This window comes from Colobus angolensis, unplaced genomic scaffold, assembly GCF_000951035.1.
Source record: "Colobus angolensis palliatus isolate OR3802 unplaced genomic scaffold, Cang.pa_1.0 Scaffold148, whole genome shotgun sequence".
Lineage (NCBI taxonomy): Eukaryota > Metazoa > Chordata > Mammalia > Primates > Cercopithecidae > Colobus > Colobus angolensis.
In genome coordinates, this window is record NW_012114577.1 from 3,723,972 (window position 1) to 3,734,751 (window position 10,780).

At 46.2% G+C, this 10,780-nt stretch overlaps 1 pseudogene; it reads left to right on the forward strand.

Moving 5' to 3' along the window:
• The first annotated feature begins 7,104 nt into the window (after positions 1-7,104).
• LOC105507318 lies at positions 7,105-8,867 on the forward strand (annotated as a pseudogene).
• Positions 8,868-10,780: the final 1,913 nt, after the last annotated feature.

A 10,780-nucleotide genomic window follows, 5' to 3' on the forward strand; every position in this document is an offset into this window, starting at 1 on the left:
TCAAAATGCTTGAATTAAAAAAGTATTGAGGTTAAATTCACTTACAATAAAATTAATCATTTTTCAATGAACAACTCAGTGACATTTAGTACATTCACAATGTTTTGCAACCACCACCACTATTTAGTTCCAAAGCACTTCCACACCTTCGGAATAAAACTTCATTCCATTAAGCAGTTCTCTCCACTTCCCATTCCTCCCAGATCCTAGCAACCAACAGTCTGCTTTCTGTCTCTACAGATTTACCTATTCTGGACATTTCACACAAATAAAATCACAAAATATGCAGTCTTTTGTGACTAGATTCTTCCTTTGTTTTCTTTTTCACTTGATTTTTTTTTTTTTTAATGGAGTCTCACTCTGTTACCCAGGCTGGAGTGCAGTGGTGCCATCTCAGCTCACTGCAACCTCCGCCTCCCAGGTTCAAGTGATTCTCCTGCCTCAACCTCCAGAGTAGCTGGGATTACAGGCACCTGCCACCCCGCCCAGCTAATTTTGGTATTTTTAGTAGAGATGGGGTTTTGCCATGTTGACCAGGCTGATCTCGAACTCCTGACCTCAGATGATCCAATTGCCTGGGCCTCTGAAAGTGCTGGGATTACAGGTGTGAGTCACTGTGTCTGGCCTCTCAATTTTTTGTTGTTGTTCTTGTTAACTAGAGACAGGGATCTCACATTGCTGTCTAGGCTTGTCTCAAACACCTGGCTCCAAGCAATCTTCTTACCTTGGCCTCCCAAAGTGCTGGGATTATAGGCATGAGCCACCGTGCCTGGCCAGCTTTTTTCACTCAGCGTAATGTTTTCAGAATTCATGCATGTTGTAGCACTTATCAGTATTTCATTCCTTTTATGGCTAAAGAGTATTCCATGATGCAGGTGCACCACATTTAGTTTATCCGCCCATCTGCTGATAGACACTTGGGTCATTTCCATCTTTTGGCTATTGTGAATAATGCCACCACGAACATGTATTTGAGTATCTGTTTGGAACCATTTTACATTCTCATCAGCAATAACTCCAATTTCTTCACATCCTTGCCAACATTTGTTATTTTTCACTTTTTGGGTTATAGCCATCCTTGTGGGTGTGAAGCGGTACCCTCTTTTGGTTGTGATTTGCATTTGCCAAATGACTAATGATGTGGAGCATCTTTTCATATGCTTGTTGGCATCATTTACTTTAAAAAAAGAATCTTAACATTAAATGTTTTGAATTTTGTAACAATTCAAGTTTTCAGAAAGGTTGCAAGTACAGCATAAAGAAAAGTTTCCTGGCCAGGCGCAGTGGCTCACACCTGTAATCCCAGCACTCTGAGAGGCCAACGCAGGCAGATCACTTGAGCTCAGGAGTTCGAGACTAGCCTGGACAACATGGTGAAACCCCATCTCTAGAAAAAAATTAGCTGGGCGTGGTGGCACACACTTGTAGTCCCGGCTACTCGGGAGGCTGAGGCATGAGAATTGCTTGAACCAGGAGGCGGAGGCGACAGTGAGCCGAGATCACGCCATTGCCCTCCAGTTTGAATGACAAAGCGAGACCTTGTCTCAAAAAAAGAAAAAAAAAGTTTCTTGAACCACTTGAATGGGAGATATCAACCTAACTCCCTGTCAGCCCTGAATACTTTTTATTTCCTACACAGAAAGACATTCTCTTACGTAACCATGATACAGCCATCAAAGTTAAGAAACTATTATTGATACGTTACCATCATCTAACCCTCTAACCCTATTCACGTTTCATCAAATGTACCAGGAATGCCCTTCATAGCAGTAGAATTCAGCTGAGAATCACACGCCACATGTAGTTCTTACGTCTCTTTAGCTCCCTCTAGCCCTTCCTTGACTTTGATGACCCACAGCACCTTCCAAGATGGCGGCCGTTATTTTGTAGAACACCCCTCAATTTGGGCTTCTTTTCTGTCTCCTCATTAGATGCAGGTATTATCCTTTGGCAGGAATATCACAGAAGACAAACTGCATTCTTCTCACTGCATCCTATCCAGTAGCCCAAGATGTCACCTTGTCCCATTAATGATGTTCATTGTCATCACGTGATTAAGGTGGTGTCTACCAAGTTTCTTCGCTGTAGAGTTACTTTTTATTTTTGTAGTGAATAAGAATTTGTGGAAAGATACCTTGAAACTGTCTAAACTTGTTCCTTACCAAACTTTCAATATATCCAATTATTGGCTGCTATTAGGAGGCACTCAGGGTTTTCTGTTTTATTCAGTAGGCTACAATTCATTACTCTCAGTATTTATTTTGGTGCATAAATTGTCCTGGATTTGGCCAGTGGGAGCCCCTTCAAGCTGGTTCCTGTGTCTTTCTCGAATGTCTTTATCATCTTTGACTAATTTCTGGCTTTCCTATTGTTGCCTATTCAAGGTGCTAGAATAAGCCTCCTGTTTCAAATTCCTACCAAACTGCTGGTTTCCTCTTTCTCTCACCCTGGCCATGTGTCTCTGTCAAGATAAAAAATCACTGCCAGAGGCCAGGTGCGGTGGCTCACACCTGTAATCCCAACACTTTGGGAGGCTGAGGAGGGCAGATCACCTGAGGTCAGGAGTTTAAGACTAGCCTGGTTAACATGGTGAAACCCCATCTCTACTAAAAAAAAAAATACAAAAATTAGCTAGGTATGGTGGCCCATGCCTGTAGTCCCAGCTACTCGGGAGGCTGAGGCAGGAGAATCACTTGAACCTGGAAGGTGTAGTTTGCAGTGAGCTGAAATAGCGCCACTACACTCCAGCCTTGGTGGCAGAGTGAGAATTTGTCTCAAAAAAAAAAGCAGCACTGCAAGAAAGATAAAATGTAGTTACCCACAGGGCAGAGATTCTCTCTCTCTCTCTCTTTTTTTAAAACAGGGTTTTACTGTGTCACCCAGGCTAGAGTGAAGTGGCACCATCATACCATCATGGCTCACTGCAGCCTCGACTTCCTGGGCTTAAGTGATCCTCCCACCTCAGCCTCCTGAGTAGCTGGGACTACAGGTGTGTGCCACCACGCTGGACTAATTTTTATCATTTTTTATTTTTTTGTAGGACAGGGTCTTGCTATGTTGCCCTGGGTGGTCTGGAACTCCTGGGTTCAAGTAGTCCTCCCACTTGGCCTACCAATGTGCTGGGATTATAGGTGTGAGCCATTGCGTCCTCCCTGGACAGAGATTCTTGAATATGTAGTGCCCAGCACCAGCAGGAAGTCAGTGAGTAGATTTGTTCATTGGTTGGATGTATATCTGTGACTTAGGGTCCATAAAGATCTTTTGAAGAACTGGGCACTAATCCCAACTTTGCATTAGACAATGTTGCCAAGCAGGTGGGCTGTTTTTTAGCATATTTGAGAAGGGGGAAGAGCCCACTAACTTTCTGGGCAAATGTGGGCAAATTACCAACAATTCTGGGTCTCAGTTTCAACTGAGGTTGCCTGAGCATTGCCAGTATATATGAAGAGGCGATAACAAGATAAAGTGTAGGGCGGGTGCGGTGGCTCTTGCCTGTAATCCCAGCACTTTGGGAGGTTGAGGTGGGAGGATCGCTTGAGTCCAGGAGTTCAAGAGCAACCTAGGCAACATAGTATGACCTCGTCTCTATAAAAAATAAATAAAATTAGTCAGGTATGGTGGCGCACGCCTGTAGTCCCAGAGACTCAGGAAGCTGAGGCATGAGAATCGCTTGAGCCTGGGAGGTTGAGGTTACAATGAGCTGAGATTGTGCCACTGGACTCCAGCCTGGGCGACAGAGTGAGACTTTGTCTCAAAAAAAAAAAAAAAAAAAAAAAGGAGAGAGAGAGAAAAAGAAAATGAAGTATTTACAAATATAAGGGTTGGCGCCTCATTGGTTATTAGATGGAAGACAGCCCCACTTTAGCCCAGGACGGTGTCGAAGATTGACTAGACATTCAGACTCACAAGACGATGACAGAATGTGCTCTGATCTCTTCAGAAGGACAGGGACAGAGGCCCCGGCTTGCCAGCAGAACAGTGCCAGGCTGCCTTGCGTGAGGAGTCCTGGAGAAGTTCTCACAGCGGAGTATGTAACATCCAGGAGTTATCTTAGCCCCATGTGATGGTCATGGTGCAAGCAGATGGGGCCTTCACAGGGAGGGGCAGGGTCCGTGTGGGAAGATGCCCACCACAGGGGCAGTATCTCTCGTAACAGTTCGCAGGGGATGTGCCTTTCACAAGCATCACTGTCTTGGTTCACCTGGGCTGCTACAACAGAATACCATAAATTGGGTAGGTTTTTCTGAGACGGGGTCTCACTCTCACCCAGGCTGGAGTGCAGTGGCACAATTGTGACTCACTACAGCCTTGACTTCCCGGGCTGAAGTGATCCTCCTGCCCCAGCCTCCCAAGCATCTGGAACTACAGGTGCACGCCACTGCACCTGGCTAAATTTTGTATTTTTAGTAAAGGTGGGGTTTCGCTGTGTTACCCAGCCTGGTCTTGAACCCCTGGGCTCAAGCGATTCACCCACCTTGGCCTCTCAAAGTGCTGGGATCACAGACATGAGCCATCATGCCTGTCCTGGGTAGCTTTTAAACCACAAAAACGTATTCTCACAGTTCCCTGAGCTTAGAAATTCAGGCTCAGGGTGCCAGCATGGTCAAGTGGTGATGACGGTCCTTTTCTGGGTGGCAGACTGTTCACCTCTCACTGTGTCCTCACATGGGGGAAGGGGCAAAAAAGCTCCTCAGGCTTCTTTTATAAGGGCACAAATCCCATTTGTGAGGGCGTTGCCCCCATGATCTAATCACTTCCTAAAGCCCCAGTACTACTGCACTGGGGATTAGGTTTCAACACAGAATTTTTTGGGGGGCGGGTCACAAACATTCAGACCATAGCAGTCACCAAAATGCTGAGAAGTTCCAAGCATGGTGTCTACATCAGATATTTAAATTCCATTCCTAGCTACTCCCAGTCCATATGTAATTCACCAGTCAGGGGCCATTTTTACCGTAAGCAATGTTGCCTGGCAATGTAGTTGACATGTAGCATCTTAACTGGTTTACAAGGTGAGGCAGGCAGAATAATGGCTTTCCAAAGTTATCTGTGTCCCACTCCCCAGAACCTGTGAACATGTTATGTTACATGATAATGGGGGTTTTAGGTTGTAGATGCAATTAATTAAGGTTGCTAACTAACTGGCCTTAAGACAGGCAGGTTATCATGGATTATCCTAGTGGACCCTATGCAATCACAAGGGGCCTTGTAAGTGAAAGAGGGAGGCAGGAGAGTCGGTGTCAGTCAGAGAGAGAGATGAAGACGCTACACTGCTGGCTTTGAAGGTGGAACGGGGCCACAAGTGAAGGGAAGTGTCCAGCCTCTAGAAGCTGGAAAAGGCAAGAAGGATTTTCTCCTGGTGTTTCCTGAAGGAACACAGCTCTGCCAACATCTTGGTTTTAGCCCACTGAGATCCGTTTTGGACTTCTGACCTCTAGAACTGTAATATAATAAACTGGTGTTAAGTCACTAAGTATGTGGTAATTTGTTACAGCAGCAATACACGGTAACAGAGCTAGGTGGTTGCCAAGGTTGGGTTCTCATGCAGTAGAGGAAAAAGGTTTCTGAACCTTTCAAGCAGTCCTGACATACAAGGCTGGCCTCTTGCCCCTTCTCCAGCCTCACGTCTGGCTCTCCCCATCTTTCATCCTGTTTCATGCACATAGAACTCCTGTAGTTCCCCAAACTCATGTGCCTCCTGTTTCCTCGCCTTTCTTTTGTAAGATAAACCCCCATGTTGTCACAATGTACCTTTTTACACACAACTGAGTCCAGTTTGTTAATATTTTTCGAGGATTTCTGTGTCTGTGTTCATGAGGAACATTGATCTGCAGTTTTCTTACAATGCTTTTGTTGGGTTTTTGTATTAGGATAATTCTGACTTCAAAAAATGAGTTGATATGTATCTCCTCATTTTCTAATTATCTGGGAAAGTTTGGATTAAATTTATATCATTTCTTCCTTAAATGTTTGGTAAAATTCACCAATGAAGCCAGGTGGGACTAGGTGTTTTCTTTGCTAAAAGGTTTTTAACTACAAATTCCCTTTTGTTAGTAGATATAGGACTATTTAGATTCTCCATTTCTTCTTCTTCTTCTTTTTTTGTTTTGTTTTGTTTGAGGCAGGGTCTCCCTCTGTCATCCAGGCAGGAGTGCAGTGGTGCAATCTCAACTTACTGCAACCTTCACCTCCTGGGTTCAAGTGATCCTCCCACCTCAGCCTCCCGAGTAGCTGGGACCACAAGTGCGAGTCACCATGCCTGACTAAGTTTTGTATTTATTGTACAGACGGTGCTTCATCATATTACCCAAACTCCTGAGCTCAAGTGATCTGCCTGCCTCAGCCTTCCAAAGTGTTGGAATTACAGGCATGAGCCACTGTGCCTGGCCTAGATTCTCCATTTCTTCTATGTGATCTTTGGTTGTTTGTGTTTTCCATAGAATTTATCCATTTCATCTCAGCTGTTGAATTTATGGGCATAACATTCTTTGTAATATTATCCTTTTTATGTATGTAGAGTCTGTAGTGATGTTCCCTCTTTCATTTCTGATATTGGTAATTTGTGTTTTTTTTTTTCTTGGATGGTCTGGCTAGAGATTTATTTTTATGAATCTTTTCACAAAAACAGCTTTTGGTTTTACTGACTTTTTTTTCTGTCCTCAATTTTACTGATTTCTGCTTTATTATTCTATCTTTATTATTTCCTTTCTCTGCTTCTTTTGAATCTCTCTCTTTAGTTTATTAAAGCAAAAACTGAGGTCAATGATTAGAGAGACCTTTCTTTCTTTCTAAAGCAAACATTTTTGCCTGACACAGGGATCGGAGTTTGGGCAAATGGGTGCCTGTGCGGACGTATGGACTGAGCTCCTTCTGCCGTAGCCAGCCACCCTGAGGCCTTGCGGGTGAGGCTGCATGGGGGTGGCTGCTGTCCCCTTGAGTGCCAGGCTTATTTGGTGACCATGAAGCTGCTGTACCCAGCCTTCCATAGCTGCCTCCTACTGGCCCTGCTCAGCTTATGCTCCTGAGGATCACGTTTCACCCACAGGGGTGCACGCTATCAGTGCTACCTCTTTCCTGTGGGATAAACGCAGCAGCTGAACCTGGATGTGGCAGTGGGCTGGGAGCAGACTTACCCTGCTCAACTACCTGGATGTTGGAGTGAGGCAGGATAAGGCCACTGAGCCCATGCAGGGACAGAGGAACCTCTCGATGCGCTTTAGTTCTGGAGACCTCTTTGCTGCCCACAATTTCAGTGGCAGTCATGGATTGGGAGGAGTGAGCTCCAGGAGTTCTGCCGCCATTCTCCAGGAGCTAGATTCCCAGCCTGCACCTCTGTTGAGCTGGAGAATGAGGAGAATGCATAGACCGGAGAGGGAAGGCTGAGCACACCTGAAGTGTGGGGATACGGTCTCCTCTGCGTGACCGTTATCATGGATTATCCTGGTGGAACCAATGCAATCATGAGGGGCCTTGTAAGTGAAAGGGGGAACAGGAGAGTCAGTGTCAGAGTCAGAGAGAGATTTGAGGACGCTACACTGCTGGCTTGGAAGGTGGAAGGGAGCCACAAGTGAAGGGGAGTGTGCAGCCTCTAGATGCTGGAAAAGGCAAGAAAAAGGATTCTCTGTCACGCTGCTCAATGCTGGGATGGCCATCTAGTGCAGTTGAAGTGTGAGGATACGATCTCCTCTGTGTGACTGTCCTCTCCCTCTGCTCCCTCGTGGACACCATCGTGGTGCCTTCATGAAGGCCTTTTACAGAAGGAGGCTGCTGCTCCATGTCATAGCTCTGGCGATTGGAACTCTCTAGTCCAACGTCCTCTCCTACCTCATTCCTGGGGCTTTTGGTTTCAACCCTCTGGAAGATGATTATGTCTCCAAGTCTGCAGTGGTGTTTGGGGGCTTTTATTTTTATTTTTCAGAGATCTTGAAGATGTTTCTCAAACAGGAAATTGAACATCACATAGACACAGCCATTATGCCTCTGAGAGGCTTCCTTCCAAGAAGCACCAGGAGGACGGGGTGATGGAGAAGCGGCAGTATGGGGACCTGGACCACAGGACCCCTCAGCACTGCAACAGCGAACTGGATGGCAAGCAGTCCATGATGGATGGGGAGGTTGTGGTGGGCTCACCCTCTGTGCTGGCCCTGCAGGCTCCCCAGAGTGCCTGCTGGAGCTGAAAGGTTTCCACTACTTTATCAGCACTCTGGCCTGGGTGATCACCCTGAATAACAGCCTCCACAATGTCCTCAGCAGCCTGGCCATTGGCGCCTCCTTCACCGTGTCTGTGCTCCAACGCTTCGGCACCTGATGGCTATCTTCCCTGAGGAGTTCCCACATGACTTTGTCATCCTGCTTAGCACTGGGAGGACCATCCAGCAAGCTATCTTCTTCAACCTCCTTCCACCTGCTGCTATGCGGGTCTGGCCTTTGGCATCCTGGCCAGCAGCCACTTCTCTGCCAAATGGATTTTCATGCTGGTTGGAGGAATGTTCTTGAATATTGCTCTGGCTAATATGTTCCCTGAGATGAATGAGGTCTGCCAAGAGGATGGAAGGAAGGGCAGCATCTCCATCCCCTTTGTTATTCAGAACCTGGGCCTCTTGGCCATTTTCACCATCATGCTGGTCTTCATGATGTATTCAGGACAGATCCAGATTGGGTGGGGCCCTGCTAGGAGCCTGTGGGATGGGAAGTCGAGCCCTGGGCTGCCTGATCCCTGGTCTGAGGACTCGGTATCCACAAAGTACCATAAAAGAGGTTGTTCCATTAAAGACTTACACAGACCATATTCCTGCCTTCAGATGTCAGCAGTGTTTAAAATGCTCTATCCTAGGAAGAAGCGTCCCTGGCAACCAGTCTCCAGGTAGTACCTCTAACCCTCTCCTAACCCTCTTTTCTCTCTGTTACTCTGGAACCTGAATGCAGCTTACAAGACAAACCTAACTTTTTCTCTGATTAACCTGGCTTCTTTCCCTTGGAACCAGTGCTGAAAGATTTTTGTGTTTTGTTTGTTTGTTTGTTTTGTTTTTGAGATGGAGATTTGCTTTGTCACCCAGGCTGGAGTGCAGTGGCACAATCTCAACTCACTGAAACCTCCACCTTCCAGGTTCAAGCGATTCTCCTGCCTCAGCCTCCCCCAGTAGCTGGGATTGCAGGCGCCCACTACCACGCCTGGCTAATTTTTGTAATTTTTTTTTTTTTTTTTAAGTAGAGACGGGGTTTCACCATGTTGGCCAGGCTGGTCTTGAACTCCTGACCTCCGGTGATCCATCTGTCTCAGCCTCCCAAAGGGCTGCCATTACAGGCATGAGCCACTGCGCCCTGCCCAGTGCCGAAAGATTTTGAATCCTTTACCTGACAATGCAAAAAATAGAGCCAGTGGTTATAACTTGGTTAGAAATATCGAGAGGTGAATCCATAGTTCGGGGCCCATGACTCTGGCTGGACATCCTGGACCTCCGGCTGGCCAGTTTTGAAACAGGTTCACCTCTTCTTACAGAGAAGATGCAGGAATCCCATTTTTTCAAAGTTTGCTCAGTTGTCTATTACTTCTCTCAGAGAGAACCGAAAGTGAGAACAGATGACAGGGTGAGAGGGGAGGCAGGGCTCATCTGGAGTGGGAGAGGAAGTGGAACGGATGCTCTGTGTCTTGTCATGATGCTCATCTGCTCCGAGTGGACTGCTGGGTATTAATCTGGAGGCAGTGCCTGGTGTTTCCTGGCTGTCCAGGTGAGATAATGTGGAGGTTATGTAGCTGCCCGGACCTCCTCTTTCAGGTCAACACTGACAGAATGGAGGGTCAGAGAGTCTACAAGGAAACAATATGTTTTGCTCTGATTCCCACTTCCCTTCCCAACTCCTATCTTCTAGGAGACTTGCAGTGGCTCACGCCTGTAATCCCAGTACTTTGGGAGGCTGAGGTGTGCGGATCACCTGAGGTCAGGAGTTCAAGACCAGTCTGATCAACATGGTGAAACTCCGTCTCTACTAAAAATACAAAAATTAGCCAGGTGTGTTGGTGTGCACCTGTGGTTACAGCTATTTGGGAGGCTGAGGCATGAAATCTCTTGAATCCGTGAGGCGGAGGTTGCAGTGAGCTGAGATCATGCCACCACACTCCACCCTGGGTGACACAGTGAGACTCTGTCTCTGTCCAAAAAAAAAAAAAGAAAGAAAAAGAAAAACAAAGTAAAAGAAAAGAAAAGAAAAAAAAGACTTGGGAGCTGCCTCCCTAGAAACACATTCTGAGCATATTTGAGACGTCTCTGTTAGAAAGGAGACCACACAACTATCCTCCCCTAGTGGAGACGTCTGCACAGTGGCAAGCTGACTGGTAGAACTGGAATGCAGTTTATGCTCTGCTTGAACAAGGGTAATCAGAAATGGAATCAGTGCAAGCAAAATTTAGGATTCGCTACTTCCGTAAATAAAAGCATGAATAACAGGGGTCTCTGAAATGGAAGGTCACAAACTCAGTTTGGGGCACTGCAGGTGTTTGCAGAATGGTAGCCCTAATGATTATGCTACAGATGGGCTTTCAACCACCTGTCTGGGTTACCGCTTCCTCCCTCACAAAAAAAAAAAAAAAAAGGTTGAATCCTATGTTGAATTGAATATGAATATGAATTGCTCTAATTCTGCCCAGAAAATGGACAGATATACTTGTCTGTAAAATCGTGGGCCAGCCTCAGGTGCTCTGGAGCCCTTGCCTCGGAACCCTGACTTCAAGGAAGGCTAATCTGCAAGATTCACTGGGTGAATCGATTTATTATTATTATAC